The 24,113-nt window shown below is 48.2% G+C and overlaps 1 protein-coding gene and 1 pseudogene across 3 annotated transcripts in view; one reads left to right on the top strand and one right to left on the bottom strand.

Moving 5' to 3' along the window:
• Positions 1-24,113, bottom strand: part of LOC144798280 (uncharacterized) — a 2,046,403-nt gene that overhangs the window by 984,196 nt on the left and 1,038,094 nt on the right. The window lies entirely within an intron of this gene.
• Positions 891-2,067, top strand: LOC144801319 (28S ribosomal RNA; annotated as a pseudogene).

The following is a 24,113-nucleotide window of genomic DNA, read 5'->3' as shown; positions in this document are numbered from 1 at the left end:
TGAAATGCGCAACGCGAACACGTTATACGTGACCCGGATCAGAAAATAAGGCAACACGAGTGGGCGGGACAATTGCAAAAACAAGATAACTGCGCCCATAGGTGACCGCATGGTAAGTTCGCGAGCTACGATCCCCCGAGCATGCAGACAGAGCCCTGAACACCCACAATATGCTCCCGAACAAGAAACTCATCGTGAATGGGTCCGACAAGCAACTACACATGCTTGCTAAGCTCGCATAGTGCGAGAACGTCTTCATGTAGTTTCACATAGCGTGACTACTCGCACTACGCCCAGGCCCACGTGAGACTGATAGCCAACAAGTACCGTAAGGGAAAGTTGAAAAGAACTTTGAAGAGCGAGTTCAAGAGGGCGTGAAACAGTCGAGAGGTAAATGGGTGGGGTCCATCCAGTCCACCCGGAAGATTCAACACGGGGGCGGGGGGAAGGTCGTGGCCTGGGAGTTCTGGATCCCCTCTGCTGGACCAGCCTCTGGGCCCTACCCGGCCCCCGCAGGGCACATTTGCTCCGCTGCAGTGCGCTGCAAAACCGGCTCTGGGTCGGTTGGGAAGGCTTTGGGGTGGCAGTTGGCCCACTGCTCCGGCGGAGGGTGTTACAGCCCCCTGGCAGCAGCTTCGCCATATCTGCAGGGCCGAGGGAGATTTGACAGCCTCCGCACCCTCCCCCGGGCACCTGTCCCGGCCGGCCCTCTGGGCGTGCCGGGGCAGTTGAAGGGGGGATAGGGCCCCCTGCTCCCGGCATGACTGTCGACTGGGGCGGACTGTTCGAAGTGTGTCCTGACCGCGTTTCGCTGGGTGGGGAGGCCCATGCCCTGGCACCAGGGGTCTGCAGCAATGTTGGTTACCCACCCGACCCATCTTGAAAAATAAACCAAGGAGTCTAACACGTGTGCAAGTCGGAGGGCCGAGTGAAACCATGTGGCGCAATGAAGGTGAGGGCTGGTGCATGCCGGATGAGGTGGGATCCCGCCACGCTTCCAGGGGCGGGCGCACCACTGGCCTGTCTTGCCTGCTCTGTCGGAGAGGTGGAGCATGAGCATGCGCATGCATGACACGACCCGAAAGATGGTGAACCATGCCTAGGCAGGGCGAAGCCAGGAGAAACTCTGGTGGAGGTCCGTAGCGGTCCTGATGTGCAATCGGTTGTCCGACCTGGGTATAGGGGCAAAAGACTAATCGAACCATCTAGTAGCTGGTTCCCTCCAAAGTTTCCCTTAGGAGAGCTGGCGCTCGGAGCCCTCAGTTCTATCTGGTAAAGCGAATGATTAGAGGTCTTGGGCAGAAACGATAACCACGTATTCTCATTATTTAAATGGGTAAGAAGCTCGGCTCACTGGAGTGGAGCCGGGCATGGAATGTGAGTGCCTAGTGGGCCACTTTTGGTAAGCAGAACTGGCACTGCGAGATGAACCAAACCCCGGGTTAAGGCACCCAATGCCGACGCTCATCAGACGCCAGATAAGGTGTTGGTTGATATAGACAGCAGGACCGTGGCCATCGAAGTCTGAATCCGCTAAGGAGTGTGTAACAACTCACCTGCCGAATCAACTAGCCCTGAAAATGGATTGCACTGGAGCATCGGGCCCATATGAGGCTGGTGCTGAGAGCCGCGGGGGCTAAGTTGAGACTAGTAGTAGGGCCGCTGCGGTAAGCATGGAAGCCTTGGTCCTAAGACGGGCAGGCGTCGTTCAGAAGGGACAGGCGATTGCCTCCGTTGCCCTCGGCTGATCGAAAGGGAGTCTGGTTCAGATCCCCGAACCCGGAGTGGCGGAGACGGGCGCTCTCGTGGCGTCCAGTGCTGTAACGCAAACTATCCCGGAGAAGCCGGCAGGCGCCCTGGGGAGAGTTCTCTTTTCTTAGTGAAGGGCAGGGCGCCCTGGAATGGGTTGGCCCCGAGAGAGAGGCCCGAGCGTTGGAAAGTGTCGTAGTACCGGCGGCATCCGGTGAGCTCTCGCTGGTCCTTGAAAATCCGGGGGAGATGGTGTAAATCTCGTGCCGGGCCGTACCCATATCCACAGCAGGTCTCCAAGTTGAACAGTCTCTGGCATATTAGAACAATGTAGGTAAGGGAAGCAGTCAAGTCAGATCCGTAACTTCGCGATGAGGATTGGCTATAAGGGCTGGGTCGGTCGGGCTGGGGCGCGAAGCGGGGCTGGACGCGCGCTGCATTGCTTGTGTCTGACTCAATATAAAATCCGGGGTTGTTGCAAATATTGGTTGTCCATTTCATACCTTGAAGAACTTCCAAACCACCGACCTCCGGTGTAAAATACACCTTTCCCCATACTAAAGACCCCTGACAATCCTGAATCCTTTAGACAATGTAAAAGCCCAGGAACACTGCCCAAACTGAAGATAACAGAGCATTCATCAGACCCAACTCACTCAAACGTACACTCTCTAGTTTCAACAAATGAGCAATCTCCTGCCTGGTAAAAGAAGTTAAACCTTCACTGTGTTTACCTTGAAGCCCAGAAAGGCCATACTCTTTAAGGGAACTAAGATTGAGTGCTATAGAGCCACAATTAAACCTATGTTGATTAGATTCGAATTCCTGTGTTAAAACAGAAGACCAGAGTCAATGGCAAAACAGAAACAGCTTTGTTTAATGAAACAATTTGCTCCGAGGAATAGTTACAGGCATGAGGTCCGAGGACTCTCAATTTGCAATGGGTTTGCATTAGTATTATATACATGTCCTCACAAGAAGCCCTAAACATATCAGGAATCCCATATATGGTGAGGAATGTTGTAGCATTCATATATGGCTCCAAGGCAGCAGCAAACGGTTGCTCAAGGTGGATCTCGACCTTGCATCAGCTTTGTTATTGGTGTTGTTATTTTTAGGTAGACTTGTATAGCGTTCAGCTGCCCCCGCGCAGGGGCGTCCCGGCGCTGGTTGCAGTGTCAGAAGAAAGCAGGGCTAGCACGTTGGAAACAGATGAGTTTTGATTGCCTTGCGGAAGGATAGCAGGCAATCTAAGTGCCGAGTCTGAACAGGAAGAGAATTCCACAATTTAGCAGCAAGACAGAGAAAGGACAGGCCCCCCTCTCTGAGGCATTTCACCCGGGGGACCATAGCCAGAGATTGCTCTGCAGTTCGTAGCTGGCATGTGGGAACATAGGGGACCAACAAATTAGATAGCCCTGAGCACCTAACACCAGCAAAACATCTGAGGCACATCAGCAAAATGTGGAAGGGAGACTCACGCCAAGGTGCCAGGTCTAACACGTGTCCCCTCCAGCTGAAATGTGGGGAGAACTACCCTTCCCCAGGGAGTTCCTCATCACTAAGGCGGAGAAACCTGGGTAGACCGTCAGCATTGGCGTGATCAATGCCAGGGCGCTGTTCCACCGTGAAGTCCATACCCTGTAGGGAAATGGACCACCTCAACAGTTTTGGGTTCTCACCCCTCATTTGCTTCAACCATCTGAGGGGCCTGTGGTCTGTCTGAACCCGGAAGTGAGACCCAAACAAGTAGGGTCTTAACTTCTTCAATGCCCAGACCACAGCAAAAGCTTCTCGCTCAATTGCACTCCACCTCTGTTCGCGTGGAAGTAACCTCCTACTGATGAAGGCCACAGGGTGATCCCAGCCCTCCTCAGTCATCTGTTAGAGAACAGCCCCTACACATGCTCTGAAGCGTCAGTTTGCACTAGAAATTCCTTGGAGAAATCAGGGGCCAGGGCACGGGCGCCGTGCACATGGCAGTCTTCAGGGTGTAAAAAGCTTTCTGACAGGTGTCAGTCCAGATCACATTCCTGGGCTACTTCTTAGAAGTCAGCTCTGTAAAGGGTGCAACAATGCGGCCATACCCCTTGACAAATCTCCTGTAGTACCCTGTGACTCCCAGGAAGGCTCTCACTGCAGTTTGGGTCTTGGGGGGGGGGGGGGGGGGGTTCCCAAGCCAGGATGGTTTCAATCTTGGGTTGTAGGGGCGCCACCGTGCCGCTACCCACTTGGTGCCCCAAGTACACCACTGAACCCTGCCCGATCTGACACTTGCTTGCCTTGATCGTGAGGCCTGCCTTGCGCAGTGCCATCAACACTTCCTAGAGGTGTCGCAGGTGTTCTTCCCATATGCTGCTGAACACTGCAATGTCATCCAGGTAGGCGGCGCTGTACTCAGCCAGCCCAGCCAACACCTGGTTGACCAACCTCTGGAAGGTGGCAGGGGCATTCTTCATCCCAAAGGGCATAACCCAGAACTGGAAATGCCCATATGGTGTGGAGAATGCTGACCTCTCTTTGGCCCCATCAGTCAAGGCGATCTGCCAGTACCCAGACATCAAATCAAACGTGCTGAGGAACCGGGCAGCCCCTAACCGATCGATGAGCTCATCAGCTCTGGGGATGGGGTGCGCGTCAGTCTTGGTGACTGAATTGAGTCCTCTGTAGTCCACACAGAACCGGAGTTCAGGTGTGGCTCCCGGCGCTGCAGCCTTCAGGACCAGATCACTGTGCTGGACCAAGAACTCCTGGAGGACTCAACCACCCCAAGAGCAAGCATCTTTGAGACCCTCTAGGTTGCATGGCGTGAGCAGACAAGGCTATTCTTCAGGGCACTCTCCTAGTACGCGCCAATGGACAAGCGTACTTTCGGATCTTTAACGGCTGGCGGCTTCTGGCAGGCAGGCGCGGCACAGGGCCTCCAGTACAGACCGTACTGGGGGTCGCTTCAGGGTGCGGTGCGGCCTATTTCAGGTGCTGGAGGGCAAAGTGGGGAAGCCGGGTACTTTTCAGCGTGCGGGCGGCCGTCCGAGGCGTAGGATCGCACTCCAATCTGAATTCCAGCGGGAGGGGCGAGGGAGCACACCACGCACTCCAGTAGCAGGCAGGGTGACAGGGGAGCAGGCGGCCCAGCCCAACGGGGAGCGAGCGACTCAGCAAGAGCGGTGCTCTCAGCGGGCAGGGGCAGCCAGGCTCCTGAGTGTCACAGCCCTATGAGGGTGCGAGGGTGCACAGGACTCCGCTCCGGTGGGAAGGAAGCACACGGCTCGGTCAAAGACGAGTGAAAGCACAATGAAACCACTGGTCCTGGGGCTCAGTTCAGGGGGCCCGCTCAGATCAAGCCCTTGGAGATCGTTTCAGGCACAAATATGACAATTTCCTTTCTGGTCTTTTCCTCTCCTTCCTCAGCAAGGCACCACTGCAGGCCAGTCCTTCAGGTCAGGGACAGTCTCTCCTACTTCAGCTTCTCTTGGTCCTTCTAGTCGGGCAGAGGTTCTTTGTGGTCAAAACAGGATCTGGTTTCTTAGGAGCAGGGCTCCTACATGTATACTCAGTTTATTTTGTCTTTGCAGGCCCTGGGGCCTGAGCCTGGTTCAGCCCAGTTTTGGAGCACTTTGTTTACAGGAAGCTGCCTCCCTCTTTCAGGGTGTAGGGCAGAGACATCAGACGCTCCGCAGGAGGTGGAGCCAGCATTGTGGTGGCAGAGCACAGCCCTATTCAGAGTCAAGGGGCACTCCTCCCACCTAGCCTGGGGGTAATCCCTCCATTCACCACCTGGCAACCCAGACAGTCCCCTGGTATTCCCCAGCCCTGTCACTCACAGAAACCAGACAGCAGATACACATCCTAGCAGAGGCGGTCTGAAATGGTGAAGTAAGCAAATGCTAACTTTCTAAAAGTAGCATTTGCAAACACAGGATATTAAAATAAACTTTACTAAAATAAGTATTTTATTACTGAGTTCAGGCATACTAGACTTGACTTTCTACCTTGTTCCCTGAGCCTGCTGGGATTATAGAGTGTAATAATTCCAGCAGCCCATTCTGGCCTATGAGAACAGGCCTTACAATAGTAAAAACGAACATAGCTGTAATTCACTATTAGGAAATGCCCCACACATCAGGGCTTGTCCTACCTTATGCTTACAATGCACCTTGCCCTTGGGCCTACCATAGGGGTGACTAATATGAAGTTAAGAGAAGGTTTTAGGGACTGGCAAGTGGGTGCACTTGCACAGTCAGCATGACAGTACCAGACTGCATGCAGGTTGTGCAATGGCAGACCTTAGACACATTTTACGAGGCTGCTTCAGTGGGTGGCACAACCAGTGCTGCAGGCCCACTAGCAGTATTTGTATTTACAAGCCCTGGCACTCCTGGTGCAATTTACTGGGGACTGACAGTAAATCAAATGAGCCAATCATGGAAATCAATTTACAGGTACACTTTACATTGGGAGCACTTGCACTATGGCACGGATTGGCCGTGGCGCAGTGCCCTGAGCAGCTAAGACCAGCAAAACATCTGAGGCACATCAGCAAAAAGTGGAAGGGAGACTCGCGCCAAGGTGCCAGGTCTAACACCACTGTATAAGATGGCAGCCTCACACGTCATTAGGTACCGCTTTATGAGATGGCAGCATCACAAGTCACTAGGTACCACAGTATCCGATGGCAGCATCACACATCACTAGGTACAACTGTATGAGATGGAAGCCTCACACGTCAGTAGACACCACTGTATGAGATGGAAGCATCACAAGTCACTAGGTACCACTGTGTAAGATGGAAGAATCATACCTCACTAGGTACCACTGTATGAGATGGCAGCCTCACACGTCACTAGGTTCAACTGTATGAGATGGCAGCCTCATATGTCACTAGGTACCACTGTGTGAGAGGACAGCCTCACATGTCACGCTTCACTCGGTACCACTGTATGAGATGGTAGCATCACACATCACTACGTACCACTGTATAAGATGGAAGCATCACACATCACTAGGTACCACTGTATGAGATGGCAGCCTCACACGTCACTAGGTACCACTGTGTGAGATGACAGCCTCACATGTCACCAGGTACCACTGTATGAGATGGCAGCATCACACCTCACTAGGTACCACTGTATGAGATGACAGCATCACACGTCACTAGGTACCACTGTGTGATATACCAGTCTCACATGTCGCTAGGTACCATTGTATGAGATGCCAACATCACACGTTACTAGGTACCACTGTGTGAGATACCATCCTCACATGTCACTAGGTACCATTCATGAGATACCAACCTCACGTGTCACTAAATACTACTGTATGAGATGGAAGCATCAAACGTCAGTAGATACCATTGTATGAGATCGCAGCATCACATGTCATTAGGTACCACTGTATGAGATGGAAGCATCACTCGTCACTAGGTATCCCTGTATGAGATGGCAGCATCACGATCAACCAATATTTGTGTGGTGAATAATAATTCACAGTGCATAATCACAGTACATCATTGTGTAATTACATATCAATTCCGGATCGCAAAACATATAAACTTCTGAAGTGTCTCTATAGGAAGCAGTTTAAATCCATCCGTTCATTGAGCCCCTTTGGCTGCATGGTGCATAAAAAGTTGATCCAAAATACTTCTCGTTTTAACAGGTGATGGTTATTGTCTCTTCCAGGTATGGTAGCCACCATTTCTAAGATACAAAATTTTAACTGACTCACATTATGATGGGCTTGGTTAAAATGCACTGCCACTGTTGATTTCTGATTGTTAAGTCTAATGTTGCTTTTATGTTCTATTATGCGAGTTTTTCTTTTTCTTTGGGTTTTACCCACATAAGATATTGGTTGATCAATCGAATATAACATAGAATTATGTCTTAGTACACAGATTTTCCAGTATATATACGTAAATTATGACCCTCATTTCACCATTGAATACAGCTCAGCATACACATCCTACCGATTAAACATGCACCGTGAAATACAGCGCTTTCATACATTTCTTAACATCCTCGTATAACATTATTATAACTTAGTAATTAACAGAGTTACTATGTTGCATTTACTGAAGTGTGTACAACTTTAATCACTCATAAACAACACACGTAACTTCACGTTAGTCACGTTAGCGGGAATAGATCATAGAGCCGTAACCGGCAATGAGGGATAGAGTGACGAACGCCGAGGTAGCGAGGAAGCGACACGGACATTAAGCACCGGGTAAGAACAGGGTTCTGTTAACAACACGCATTAATATAGATGCATTCACGTAAAAACAAACGGTTTACTACAGTTTTCCGTTTTTTACAGCTTGACGGTTTTTTGAAGTCAAAACGAAGGTTTCAAGGTCAGTAATAGTGAGGCACAAAACGTATAAGGCAAATGTCACAGTTGTTGCTGATAAATTTGTATAGGCAAAACGTATGTGGTAAATGTTACACCTGCTGTTGAAAACATTTTCAGAGACATATAACAAATGGGATATAACAGAAATGTATTAGGAAACGAATACATGTTGTTTTTATACCTTTACAGAGACATAAGGCACAAAACGTATATGGTAGATGTTATAATCATTGCTGATTCAGAAGCATACAAAGATATGTGGAAATTCATTGGAATATGTTGATTTCAGTTTATTTTGTACACATTGTGAGAGACCCATTACTCAACATGACGTATTATATTTTTAGGTAAAGTTATCCCCTGATGAAGAGCTGTTTTGCTTGAAATGCATTGGGATTTAGTTAAATATGAAAAGAAATGCATGAATTAAAGAAAAACGAAAGACAATGATTTGACAACTCGCTACGCAACAAATGTTTGGAAATGAAAATAAATTTACAAACCGTGAAATAACTGCGTTATAATTGAATGAAAGGAGAAAGGAGTGCAAGGAAGGAGTGGTCCCTGTGTCCACAGGTATCACATGTTCAATGATCATATTCTCACACCCTAAAAGCTCAGTAGGGCACCTACCTATGCACCAACTAAGTTTATGAAAATTTGAGTAAGAATATATACAATCAACTGAACTCAGAGTGCATTACCACACCCCAAAATTCAGAGACACACAGAAACCAGACAGCAGATACACATCCTAGCAGAGGCGGGCTGAAATGGTCAGGCAAGCAAATGCTAACTTTCTAAAAGTAGCATTTGCAAACACAGGTTATTAAAATAAACTTTACTAAAAGAAGTATTTTATTATTCTGAGTTCAGGCATTCTAAACTTGACTTTCTACCATGTTCCCTGAGCCTGCTGGGATTATAGAGTGGAATAATTCCAGCAGCCCATTCTGGCCTATAAGAACAGGTAGCCTTACAATAGTGAACAACGAAAATGTCTGTAATTCACTATTAGGACATGCCACACACATCAGGGCTTGTCCTACCATATGCTTACAAGTCACCCTGCCCTTGGGCCTACCATAGGGGTGACTAATATGAAGTTAAGGGAAGGTTTAGGGACTGGCAAGTAGGAGTACTTGCGCAGTCAGCATGGCAGTACCAGACTGCACGCAGGTTCTGCAATGGCAGCCTTTGTATTTTCAAGCCCTGGCACTCCTGGTGCACTTTACTGGGGACTGACAGTAAATCAAACCAGCCAATTATGGAAATCAATTACATGTACACCTTTTACACAGGGAGAGCATATGTACTTTAGCACTGGTCAGCAGTGGTAAAGAGCCCAGAGTCATTAAACCAACAAAAACAGGTCAGAGAGAATATCGGAGGAAGGCAAAAAAGTTCAGGGATGACCCTGCCAAGAGGGCCAAGTCCAACAGTACCACTGTATGAGATGGAAGCATCAGACGTCACTAGCTACCACTGTATGAGATGGCAGCATCACACATCACTAGGTACCAGATGGCAGCATCATGCGACACTAGGTACCACTGTATGAGATGGAAGCATCAGACGTCACTAGCTACCACTGTATGAGATGGCAGCATCACACATCGCTAGGTACCACTGTATGAGATGGCAGCACTACGCGTCACTAGGTACCACTGTATGAGATGGCAGCAACACGCGCCACTAGGCACCACTGTAAGAGATGGCAGCAACACACATCACTAGGTACCACTGTATGAGATGGCAGCAACACGCGTCACTAGGCACCACTGTAAGAGATGGCAGCAACACACATCACTAGGTACCACTGTATGAGATGGCAGCAACACGCGTCACTAGGTACAACTGTATGAGATGGCAGCCTCATATGTCACTAGGTACCACTGTATGAGATGGCAGTATCACGTTTCACTAGGTGCCACTGTACGAGATGGCAGCCTCACACGTCACTAGGTACCTCTCTATGAGATGGAAGCATCATACCTCACTAGGTACTACTGTTTGAGATGGCGGCATCACGCGTCACTAGGTACCACTGTAAGAGATGGCAGTATTACACGTCACTAGGTACCACTGTGTGAGATACCAGCCTCACACGTCACTATGTACCACTGTATGACATGGCAGCATCACATTTTACTAGGTACCACGGAATGAGATGGCAGCCTCACACGTCACTATGTACCACGGTATCAGATGGCAGCATCACACGTCACAAGGTACCACTGTATGAGATGGGTACCTGTAATAACCGATTTTTGGCGCAATTTAGAGCTTCTGCCAAACATACAGCTATTACTTACCACAGCCCTTCTCAGGAATCATAACAAGCCAGACATAAACATATAAAATACCAACCTGAGAAAGGAATAATACTAACAGCTAAAGATACAATAAATCATAGCTCAGAGGGTATGTGTAGCAACGTCTTCCGACGAATCAATCAGCAATGCACCCTGGTGCAGACTTAGCAAAATCAGCAACACCTCTAGGTGAATCAGATCAGCAACGCACCCTGGTGCGAACTTAGCAATGCCTTCCGGCGAATCAACGCGCATTTGCACGAGCAACACCTTCTGGTGAATCAAATCAACAACTTACCACTGCACGGCAAGAATCAGCAACACCTCCTGGTTAATCAAATCAGCAACTTACCACAGGTAAGAATCAAATAGCAAAATTAGCAACACCTTCCGGTGAATCAATACATACCTCTTACGCTATGTTGGGTTGAATTACCTACAATTTGGATATCCCTGTTTTGGTGTCAGTCTCCCTCCCGTATCGACAATTACTCAGAGGGGAATTCACCCGTCCCTCTGTAAGCACTTGGTAAAAAAGGGTCCAGACCTTCCTCCACAAAGAATAAGGCAGTTATCCCTAATTAGAAGCAGCGCACCTTCCTGTCATCAGTTACCTGTAAAAAGGGGTAATCCGGCCTTTATACAACAGAATCTGGATAAGAAGAGCCCACACTCCCTCTTAGTGACAACAAACAAATGGAATCCATGCAAACTGGGGTCTTTTTATTACACAATGATCACAACATAACAGAGAAGAAGAAATAACTAATGCTCTTTATGGCACAATGATAGAATGACTACTAATAAGCAATCACCAACACATACATTCATAGAGGAAGCTGAAAAGTAAGGATAGGTAAGACATAAACAGTTATAATAAAAACATTCTAAGAACACGTCACCATGTTTATCAAGGGGCCCATCTCTCTGGTTTGATCAGGATTCTCTGTTATCACCACACCACCATCACCAACAGATCCAGTCCCGATATCCCTCGTGGCCCTTGCACTCCACCGGTCTCCAAATGGCTCCCAACTCGCTCCTGACCTCCCAACTCAGCTCTGCAACTCTCCAACTAACTGGCTGAACTCCAACTGCACAACTGACTGGAACTAAGCAGCAGACCCACTGATCTCCATCTGAACTGAGCACCAACTGTCCAAGTTCCAACACCTTCAGCGGCAACTTCCAACTGCCTCCAACTGCAGCTTCCAACTCTGACTGACTTCAAGCTCCAACTCCTTCAAAACTGACCGCCTCCAAACCGGACTCCTTCACAACTGCCTGTCTTCAAGCTGAACTCCTTCAAAACTGACTACTTCTCTCTCCAGTTCCAACAACAACTGACTCTCTCCCCTCATTAATATGGAATGCCTTCTCTCATGGAATTTTCCAGCAAAACGGCCCGCCTACTACCAGATTCCTGCACCAGACTCCGTGCTACCAATGCACCCCCGTGGCCAGCTGTTGTTGCGTCTGCAGCGCAGAGAATGAGCACATTCTTCTGTTAAGATCCAGTCCATGCTGGTTCTTAGCTAGTGAATAACAAGTTATAACTCAAACACCACCCTTCACCCACAGGCTACCCAGAGCAAGAGTTGCAGAAAAGAACATGGCATCTCTCATGCATAGGCCTCTAGGCCCGAAAAAGATAAAAAAACAGCATATAATGGGACATAATGCTGTCAAAGCCTATAGGCAAGCCCCACCAACTGTGTAAAATAAAGGTCAAGAATGGGCAGATCACCGTGCATATTCAAATAACAGCATATACTAAGATGGTGGTTGGCAATGGTCATAAACGAGCCAAAAAGTACCAATATCTCGGTCACTACAGTACCACTGTATGAGATAGCAGTACCACGCGTCACTAGGTATCACTGTATAAGTTACCAGCCTCACACGTCACTGGGTACCACTGTATGAGATGGCAGCATCATGCATCACTAGATACCACTATATGAGATGGCAGCATCATGCCTCACTAGGTACCCCAGAATGAGATGGCAGCATCACACGTCACTAGGTACCACTGTATGAGATGGCAGCATCATGCCTCACTAGGTACCCCAGAATGAGATGGCAGCATCACACGTCACTAGGTACCACTCTATGAGATGGCAGCATCACATGTCACTAGGTACCACTCTATGAGATGGCAGCATCACACGTCACTAGGTACCACTGAATAAGATGGCAGGATCACTCGTCACTAGGTACCACTGTGTGAGATACCAGCCTCACATGTCACTAGGTACCACTGTATGAGTTTCAGCATCACACATAACTAGGTACCACAGTATGCGATGGCAACATCACTCATCACTAAGTACCACTGTATGAGATGGCAGCCTCACACATCACTAGGTACCAATTTATGAGATGGCAGCAAAACGCGTCACTAGGTACCACTGTAAGAGATGGCAGTATTACACGTCACAAGGTACCACTGTATGAGATACCAGCCTCAAACTTCACTAGGTACCCCTGTTTGAGATGGCAGCATCACGCTTTACTAGGTACTACTGTTTGAGATGGCAGCATCACGTGTCACTATGTACCACTGTATGAGATGGCAGGATTACTCGTCACTATGTACCACTGTGTGAGATACCAGCCTCACACGTCACTAGGTCCCGCTGTACGAGATGGAAGCATCACACGTCACTAGATACCACTGTATGAGATGGCAGCATAACACGTCACTAGGTACCACTGTATGAGATGACAGCCTCACACGTCACTAGGTACCACTGTATGAGATGGCAGCAGCACACGTCACTAGGTACCACTGTATAAGATGACAGCCTCACACGTCACTGGGTACCACTGTATGAGATGGAAGCATCACAAGTCACTAGGTACCACAGTATGAGATGGCAGCATCACGCTAGGTACCACTTATTGAGATGGCAGCATCACACGTCACTAGGTACCACTGTATAAGATGACAGCCTCACACGTCACTGGGTACCACTGTATAAGATGGCAGCATCACATGTCACTAGCTACCACTGTATGAGATGGAAGCATCACACGTCACTAGGTACCACAGTATGAGATGGCAGCATCACGCTAGGTACCACTTATTGAGATGGCAGCCTCACATGTCACTAGGTACCACTGTATGAGATGGCAGCATCATGCATCACTAGGTACCCCAGTATGAGATGGCAGCATCACGCTTCACTAGGTACCGCTGTATGAGATAGCAGCATCACACGTCACTAGATACCACTGTATGAGATGGCAGCATAACACGTCACTAGGTACCACTGTATGAGATGGCAGCCTCACACGTCACTAGGTACCACTGTATGAGATGGCAGCAGCACACGTCAGAAGGTACCACTGTATAAGATGCCAGCCTCACACGTCACTGGGTACTACTGTATGAGATGGCAGCATCACACGTCACTAGCTACCACTGTATGAGATGTAAGCATCACAGGTCACTAGGTACCACAGTATGAGATGGCAGCATCAGGCTTCACTAGGTACCACTTATTGAGATGGCAGCATCACACGTCACTAGGTACTACTGTATAAGATGGCAGCCTCACATGTCACTAGGTACCACTGTATGAGATGGAAGCATCACACGTCACTAGGTACCACTGTATGAGATGGCAGCATCACACGTCACTAGGTGCCACTGTATGATATGGAAGCATCACACGTCACTAGGTACCACTGTATGAGATGGCAGCAACACGCGTCACTAGGTACCACTGTATGAGATGGCAGCATCACTCGTCACTAGGTACCACTGTATGAGATGGAAGCATCATACCTCACTAGGTACCACTATATGAGATGGAAGCATCATAACTCACAAGCTACAACTGTATGAGATGGCAGCTTCACACGTCACTAGGTACCCCTGTGTGAGATGGCAGTATTACACATCACTAGGTACCACTGTATGAGATACCAGCCTCATACGTCACTAGGTACCCCTTTATGAGAGGGCAGCCTCACGCGTTACTAGGTACCCCTGTATGAGATGGCAGCATCCCGCGTCACTAGGTACCACTGTATCAGATGGCAGCATCACACGTCAATAGGTATTCTTGTAAGGGATGGCAGTATTACACGTCGCTAGGTACCCCTGTATGAGATGGCAGCATCACGCGTCACTAGGTACCACTGTATTAGATGGCAGCATCACTCGTCACTAGGTACCACTGTATAAGATGGCAGGATTACTCGTCACTATGTACCATTGTATGAGATGGCAGCCTCACATGTCACTAGATACCACTGTATGAGATGGAAGCATCACATCTCAAAAGGTACCACTGTATGAGATGATAGCATCACGCGTCACTAGGTACCACTTAATGAGATGGCAGCATCATATATCACTAGGTACCACTGTATGAGATGGCAGCCTCACACGTAACTAGGTACCACTGTATGAGATGGCAGCATCACAAGTCACTAGGTACCACTGTATGAGATGGCATCATCACGCTTCACTAGGTACCACTGTATTAGATGGCAGCATCACTCGTCTCTAGGTACCACTGTATAAGATGGCAGGATTGCTCGTCACTAGGTACCACTGTGTGAAATACCAGCCTCACATGTCACTAGGTACCACTGTATGAGTTGCAGCATTACACATAACTAGGTACCACAGTATGCGATGGCAACATCACTCATCACTAAGTACCACTGTACGAGATGGAAGCATAACACTTCACTAGGTTCCACTGTATGAGATGGCAGCATCATGTGTCACTAGGTACCACTGTGTGAGATGGCAGCATCACACATCACTAGGTACCACTGTATGAGATGGCAGGATCACACGCCACTAGGTACCACTTTATAGGATGGCAGCCTCACATGTCACTAGGTACCACTGTATGAGATGGTAGCATCTCACGTCACTAGGTACCACCATATGAGATTGCAGCATCACGCTTCACTAGGTACCACTTAATGAGATGGCAGCATCACACATCACTAGGTACCACTGTATGAGATGGCAGCATCACACGTCACTAGGTACCACTGTATGAGATGGCAGCATCACATGTCACTAGGTACCACTGTATGAGATGGCAGCATCACACGTCACTTGGTACCACTGTATGAGATGGCAGCATCACATGTCACTAGGTACCACTGTATGAGATGGCAGCATCACACGTCACTAGGTACGACTGTATAAGATGGCAGTCTCACATGTCACTAGGTACCACTTAATGAGATGGCAGCATCACAAGTCACTAGGTACCACTGTTTGAGATGGAAGCATCACAAGTCACTAGGTACCCCAGAATGAGATGGCAGCATCACGCTTCACTAGGTACCACTGTATGAGATGGCAGCATCACTCATCACTAGGTACCACTGTATGAGATGGAAGCATCATACCTCACAAGGTACCACTGTGTAAGATGGCAGTATTACACGTCACTAGGTACCACTGTATGAGATACCAGCCTCATATGTCACTAGGTACGCCTTTATGAGAAGGCAACATCACGCGTCACTAGGTCCCCCTGTATGAGATGGCAGTATCACGCATCACTAGGTACCACTGTAAAAGATGGCAGCATCACACGTCACTAGGTACTCTTGTAAGAGATGGCAGTATTACACGTCGCTAGGTACCACTGTATGAGATACCAGCATCACACGTCACTAGGTACCACTGTGTGAGATGGCAGCATCACGCGTCACTAGGTACCACTGTATGAGATACCAGCATCACACGTCACTAGGTACCACTGTATGAGATGGCAGCATCACACGTCACTCGGTAACACGGTATAAGATGGAAGCATCACACGTCACAAGGTACCACTGTGGGAGATGGCAGCATCACATGTCACTAGGTACCACAGTATGAGATACCAGCATCACACGTCACTAGGTACCACTGTATGAGATGTAAGCATCACACGTCACTAGGTACCACTGTGTGAGATGGCAGCATCACGCGTCACTAGGTACCACTGTATGAGATACCAGCATCACACGTCACTAGGTACCACTGTATGAGATGGCAGCATCACACGTCACTCGGTAACACGGTATAAGATGGCAGCATCACATGTCACTAGGTACCACTCTGTGAGATGGCAACATCACATGCCACTAGGTGCCACTGTATGAGATGTCAGCCTCACACGCTCACTAGGTACCACTGTATGAGATGGAAGCATCACACGTCACTAGGTACCACTGTATGATATGGAAGCATCACACGTCACTAGGTACCACTGTGTGAGATGGCAGCATCACGCGTCACTAGGTACCACTGTATGAGATACCAGCATCACACATCACTAGGTACCACTGTATGAGATGGCAGCATCACACGTCACTCGGTAACACGGTATAAGATGGCAGCATCACATGTCACTAGGTACCACTCTGTGAGATGGCAACATCACATGCCACTAGGTGCCACTGTATGAGATGTCAGCCTCACACGCTCACTAGGTACCACTGTATGAGATGGAAGCATCACACGTCACTAGGTACCACTGTATGAGATGGAAGCATCACACGTCACTAGGTACCACTGTATGAGATGGAAGCATCACACATCACTAGATATAACTGTATGAGATACCAGCCTCACATGTCACTAGCTACCACTGTACGAGATGGCAGCCTCACACGTCACTAGGTACCACTTAATGAGAGTGCAGCATCACAGATCACTAGGTACCAGATGGTAGCATCACTTGTCACTAGGTACCACTGTGTGAGATGGCAACATCACATGTCACTAGGTACCACTGGATGAGATGTCAGCCTCACACACTCACTAGATACCACTGTATGAGATGTAATCATCACACGTCACCAGGTACCACTGTATGAGATGGAAGCATCAGACGTCACTAGGTACCACTGTATGAGATGGAAGCATCACACGTCACGAGGTACCACTGTATGAGATACCAGCCACACACGTCTCCAAGATGTTGTATAACATGTATTCACTGCTTGACAAAACCTTCTCCATAATGACATGTAGTGGAAAGATGAAACCACCGGGTGGCGCTGTTGTATAACATGTATTCACTGCTTGGCAGGACCTTCTTCAAGATAACATGTAGAGGAAAGATGAAACCACTGGGTGGCGCTGTTGTATAACATGTATTCTCTGCTTGACAAAACCTTCTCCATAATGACATGTAGTGGAAAGATGAAACCACCGGGTGGCGCTGTTGTATAACATGTATTCACTGCTTGGCAGGACCTTCTTCAAGATAACATGTAGAGGAAAGATGAAACCACTGGGTGGCGCTGTTGTATAACATGTATTCACTGCTTGACAGGATGTTCTCCAACATGACATTTAGTGGAAAGATTAAACCACAGGGTGGCGCTGTTGTATTGTATTCACCGCTTGACCAAACCTTCTCCAACAAGACATGTAGTGGAAAGATGAAACCACAGGGTGGCGCTGTTGTATAACATGTATTCACCGCTTGACAGGAGCTTCTTCAAGATGACATGTAGTGGAAAGATGAAACCACCGGGTGGCGCTGCTGTATAACATGTATTCACTGCTTGACTGGATCTTCTCCAAGATGACATGTAGTGGAAAGATTAAACCACAGGGTGGCGATGTTGTATAACATGTATTCACTGCTTGACAGGACCTTCTTCAAGATGACATTTAGTGTATAGATTAAACCACCGGGTGGCGCTGTTCTATAACATGTATTTCCTGCGGATCTATGACATAATTCGACAGACAGAATATCTACATACAAAAATATCGACATCAAAAATATCAGTCATATCATCATAAAGGTAAGTACAAAAATATCAAAAAAATATCGTAGTACAAAAATATCGAAATTAAAAATATCGTTTTATTAAATGTATTAATAATAATGTAAAACTATTTTAAAAATACATATAATTTTACAAATATTAAATAAAAACATTCAAACATATTAAAAAATTATAACTAATACATATACATTTAAAATAAATTAAAAACTCTACATATAAATGTATATATATACTTACTCCACATATTGCAACGGTGGGAAAAGCGTTGGATAGCGTAGGGGTAAAAATTACTATTCCCACTCCAGAGGGTGCAACAGTCGGGAAAGCGTTGGATAGCGCAGGGGTTTAAATTACTATTCCCACTCCAGAGGGTGCAACAGTAGGGAAAGTGTTGGATAGCGTAGGGGTAAAAATTACTATTCCCACTCCAGAGGGTGCAACAGTAGGGAAAGCGTTGGATAGCGTAGGGGTTTAAATTACTATTCCTACTCCAGAGGGTGCAACAGTAGGGAAAGCGTTGTATAGCATAGGGGTAAAAATTACTATTCCCACTCCAGAGGGTGCAACAGTAGGGAAAGCGTTGGATAGCATAGGGGTAACAATTACTATTCCCACTCCAGAGAGTGCAAGAGTAGGGAAAGCGTTGGATAGCGTAGGGGTAAAAATAACTATTCCCACTCCAGAGGGTGCAACAGTAGGGAAAGCGTTTGATAGCGTAGGGGTAAAATTACTATTCCCACTCCAGAGGGTACAACAGTACGGAAAACGTTGGATAGCGTAGGGGTAAAAATTACTATTCCCACTCCAGAGGGTGCAGCAGTAGGGAAAGCGTTGGATAGCATAGGGGTAAAAATTGCTATTCCCACTCCAGAGAGTGCAACAGTAGGGAAAGCCTTGGATAGCGTAGGGGTAAATATTACTATTCCCACTCCAGAGGGTGCAACAGTAGGGAAAGCGTTGGATAGCGTAGGGGTAAAAAATTACTATTCCCACTCCAGAGGGTGCAACAGTAGGGAAAGCGTTGGATAGCGTAGGTGTTTAAATTACTATTTCCACTCCAGAGGGTGCAACAGTAGGGAACGCGTTGGATAGCGTAGGGGTAAAAATTACTTCCCACACTACTCCTCCTTTAACACACAACACACTACACATACAAAGAAACACAATTAATATAAATTTCAATTAATCAATTAATAACAATTAATATTATTAATTTGATGTAATTATAAATGAACTAATTAACACATATTAATTACCAATTAATTAACAATAAATACCAATAAATAAATACAATCTCTTTAATTTATTACATTTAATTATATCACACCCTATTCCCCTATAAACACACAACCCACTACACATAAATAAATCACATAATTTAATCAGTTAATAATTAGTAATTGTAGATTATCAAAAAAGGACTAGCTTAGTTGTGTGAAGAGACTCAATGGGTACGTATGTCGGCAAACCATTTGGTTTGATCATGAAGCCCTCACCCACCAACCTGGTTGGTGGCATGCTTCATCATCGGGCCCACCACAGTGACACTGAATGTGTCCCGGGTGTGCTTCGACTCCAGATTACTGAGGAGCTGGTATACTTGCTGAGTGTGCTGTGTTGTGGGTGTGAAAGTGATTTGAAAGCTAAGCAGTTGGTCCCAGTTCCCGAGGGTATATGGATAACTTTAATGTCTGAGCCCCTGCTAGCAACTAAAAAGGCAAGCGGACGCGTTGGAGTGAGTTATGAGCTCATTCGTCCTGTGTGGTCTAAATGTTTCAGCCAGGCCTTTTATTTACAACTGGCTTTCCTCAGGACCAATGAGTGTGTGTTGGTGAAAATAAATATATTAAGTGATTCGTGTTGTATTATAAAAGTGTCGCACTGCTGCGGTGTCCCGGGACACCGCAGCAGGACAACAGGTCTACGGAGCACGCAGATCGGCAATTCCGGTCTTCTCTCCCTGCCAGGTGACCCAAGGAAGCTTTAACAGCAAACAGCAAGTTAAAGCAGAGGGAATCCCCCTCTAACACGTAATGCACCTTAGCGAGTGCGATAAACTAGGGGATCCAGACTAGCTTACCTAGTCCTCTCTCTCTATTTTGATTTGCTTATAATTATTAATTACCAATTAATTATTGATTAACAATAACAAAAAATGAAATATATTAGCACATTAACTCTAATTAATTTAATTAAATAATTAATATTATTTAATGACCAATTAATTATTAATTAACAATGACAAAAAATTGGGAGGAGCTTCGCGCGATTCCAAGATGGACGCGTGAGCTAAGGGCTCCCGAGACCCTTTCCGCCTCCCGCGATTATCCTGTGAAGATCCTGATTATGACGACGGGTACTTTTTATTGATGCCCTGCTGATGTCCATGTCTTTTTCAAAAATCGATTTGGCCGCCGGAATTCGGACTTACTACACTCTGGAATTTTGGGCCTACATCGTACGCCAGCCGGGGGCTTGAGTCCCAGGGGTACCCAGGTTGCAATTGAACAACAACGGCTGATGAGTCACGCCCTCTGCCCCTGGTGTACTTTCGGTTTTGTTTTTGGTCGCTGTTGTGCACGCCCAGTCGCCGATCGGCGCTCCAGCTCTGTTCTCGCTGCCGACCTTCAGCCAGCGCTGTGTCCCTGTCCTTTTGCCGGTCCGAGCTTGCCAAGACGGAGATCGTTTCGACTAAATTCTACAGATCCCGTTGGAGCTCATTGCCTGTCATGGCGGGCAGGGCGGCCATCGAGAGGCGCACCGCTAGAGGCCCGTCCCGAGGGGGGGTCCCCCAATCTCAGACTATCGATCGATTTACTCGACCTAAGGGCTCCCCGGGCGGGTCGAGTGGTGCCCTAGAGGAAGCTGGTGATGGTCCTCCTGACTTCGAGGAGCCGACTTTGAAGGACATTATGGGCGCTATTGCGAGTGTCCAATCCACCATGGGCCAGCAATATGAAACCTTGGCGGCCAAGATAGATACGGTGGCGATCGATGTCACCCTCATCAGAGCGGACCTGAGGAAAACCAACGAGCGTGTCAAATCCCTTGATATCAAGACGGCTAGTTTGACCACGGATGTATCGGATCTCCAGACCACAGTCCGCAATCTTCGGACTACTTGCGAACTGTTCGCCAATCGGCTGGAAGATTTCGAGGGCCAGGCCAGACGCAATAACGTCCGCATCGTGGGTGTCCCGGAGAACTCCGCTGATTTGCCTGTTGATATCCTGGTGGAGGACCTCGTGTTGAAGCATTTGGCACCAAAAGGTTTAAGTAAATTCTTTGCTGTGGAGTGAGCTCATCGTGTCCCGGGTGGCAAGCCGAAGTTGGGTGCCGCTCCGCGGCCCATAATTGCCAGGCTCTTCAATTTCCGTGACAGAGACGCTATCCTACAAGCTTCACGATCGAGCGGACCCACTAAATTTGAGAACGTGTCGATTGGTTTCTACCCGGACTTCACTCAGGCAGTCCAGAAACAACGAATGGGCTTCACGGGTGTGAAGAGGCGCCTCAGAGAACTGGGACTGAAATATGCTATGCTTTTCCCGGCCCGCCTGAGAGTTGAGCATGAAGAGCGTGCGTTCTTCTTTGACCGCCCCGAGGTGGCAAGTGACTGGTTGGACACTTTATCGACGCGCCATGAGGGCCCGGAGAACTCGAGAGGCGCTGAAGGAGGTTCGGCGGACCAGGAGCAGTGAGTCTACATCGGCGAGCCTGATTCTATGGCAGTGGCTCAGAGACTATGTCCAGTTATGGTGTGAATGCCCGGGGGTGGGGGGGTTTAGGGGATCTTCCTCCTCTGGGGACTTTTCTCTCTTTTGTGTAGGTTAGTTTAATGGGGCGACAGGCACACTGCAAGTTGGGGTGGCTTTTCCGTCTACCGCAGGGGTGCAGGGAGGAGGGTTTGAGTTTGATGGGTTCACTGGGGGTGGTGGGGGGGTTCTTTTCTCTTTGTTTGTTTCTAGGCTGTGCTTTGTTTTCCATTTTCTATCCTGTGGCTGTTTCGAGGTGGGGAGGGCGGTCCGTTTTCTTCTGGGATGGAGGGTAGGGGACTTAGGGTGTTGAGCTGGAATGTTAATGGTCTGGGGGACAGGATCAAACGTGGGATTGTATTACAATACTTGAAGAGATGTTCACCGGATGTGGTCTTACTCCAGGAGACTCACTTGGTGGGCAATACATGTCATGCACTGAACAGACGAGGTTACCGTTTGGTGGCTCATTCCGGCTTCACCTCTGGATCGAGGGGGGTTGGTATCCTGGTTAGGAACTCCCTCCCCCTGGAGATAGATGGCACGTGGTGGACGACAGAGGCCGCTACGCGGCCATTCTGGGGAGATGGGAGGGGAAGTTGATTTCCATACTGTCTATTTATGTTCCGCCTGGCCTACAGTCTACTACCTTCGCCGACCTGGGTGAGGTAATTCTGGGTTTGCCTGATGGATTGCTAGTGGTGGGTGGCGACTTTAATTCGGTGGTGAGTGGGGAGAGTGATCGTAGCACCCCCAGGCTCCTCCCTACATCGCAGCTATGGCTGGGGAAATTCTTAGACGCCTTTGGGTTGGCAGACTGTTGGAGACAACTGCACCCTGGCCGGCTTTAGTACACTTTCCACTCGGTGCCCATGGAAGTCTCTCGAGACTTGATTATATCCTCGTGCCGGTGGTGCAGTTGGTCTCGGTGCGTGAAATCAAGCATTTGGCTAGAGGAATTTCAGACCACTCCCCGCTATGGCTCCACATCGATATACATCTGGGGGCTGGGGGCCGGATTGCCCCGATCAATCCATGGCATTTTCAGAACCCCAAAATCAGATCTGAGGTGGTCAAGTGCATGAACTTTTACTTTACTGAAAATGAGGGATCGGTGTCCTCCCCGGTCTCCCTATGGGAGGCTTATAAAACTGTGATCCGTGGTCAGACCCTGTCTTTGATTGCTGGTGAAAGGAGGCGCAAAAATGAGGAGGTGGAGGACTTGGAGTCTGAGATTGCCGTATTGGAGGAACGATTGGAGGCTGGGGTTACTCCCGAGAAGCTGCATGTCTTGGCTTTTAAGCAATCTGATTACAGGGCCCTGGTGACTGACTCGGCTGAGGCAATGAATCGTGTGCAGCAGGGGCGTCTGTATGATGTGGGTGATAAAGCGGGGAAGTTGCTTGCTTGGCTGGATAGGCGAGATAGAATGAATCGTGTTGTGCCTGTAGTTGAGAAAGTTGATGGAACGAGAGTCGTGGACCCGGTTGAGATAGTTGAGGTGTTTGCCCAGCATTTTCGGGTTGTGTACGCGCTGGTTTCGACCATGCCGGAGGAGGACTCGCACTTGCTGCTTCGTGATCTTGAGTTGCCTAGTCTCTCGGAGTCGGACGGGGTGTTAATGGAGGCTGACTTTTCCATTGATGAGGTTGCGCTCGCTATATGCTCCCTTCGCTCGGGGAAGGCCTCTGGTCCCAACGGTATACCGGTCGAGTTATACAAGCTATGCCCGGATAAAATGGCGCCGTATTTGCTTAATATGTTTGCGGCATCGCGAGACTTTGGATTCCTTCCCCGGGACCAGAGGCTGGCCTCTATTGTGGTTATCCATAAAGATGGCAAACCCCGCGAGCGCTGTTCATCATATCGCCCGATCTCACTTTTGAATGCTGAACCTAAAATATTGGCGAAACTTTTGGCGAACCGCCTGATCACGGTGATTAGCGACTTGGTCCACCCTGATCAGTCTGGTTTTATCCCCCGACGCAATACTGCGCTCAATCTTCGTCGTCTTCACGGCGCCATCGCGAGGGCGGGGTCTCTCAGCGAGCCGGCCATCTTGGTTTCTCTCGATGCCTCGATGGCCTTTGATACGGTTGAGTGGCCATATTTGTGGGCTACTCTTGCCAAATTCGGTTTTGGTCCAAAGTTTATTGCATGGGTT

This window comes from Lissotriton helveticus, chromosome 12 (assembly GCF_964261635.1).
Source record: "Lissotriton helveticus chromosome 12, aLisHel1.1, whole genome shotgun sequence".
In the NCBI taxonomy this organism is placed as follows: Eukaryota; Metazoa; Chordata; class Amphibia; order Caudata; family Salamandridae; genus Lissotriton; species Lissotriton helveticus.
Note: the sequence above shows the minus strand (reverse complement) of the source record. Positions and strands in the feature narration are given on the sequence as shown.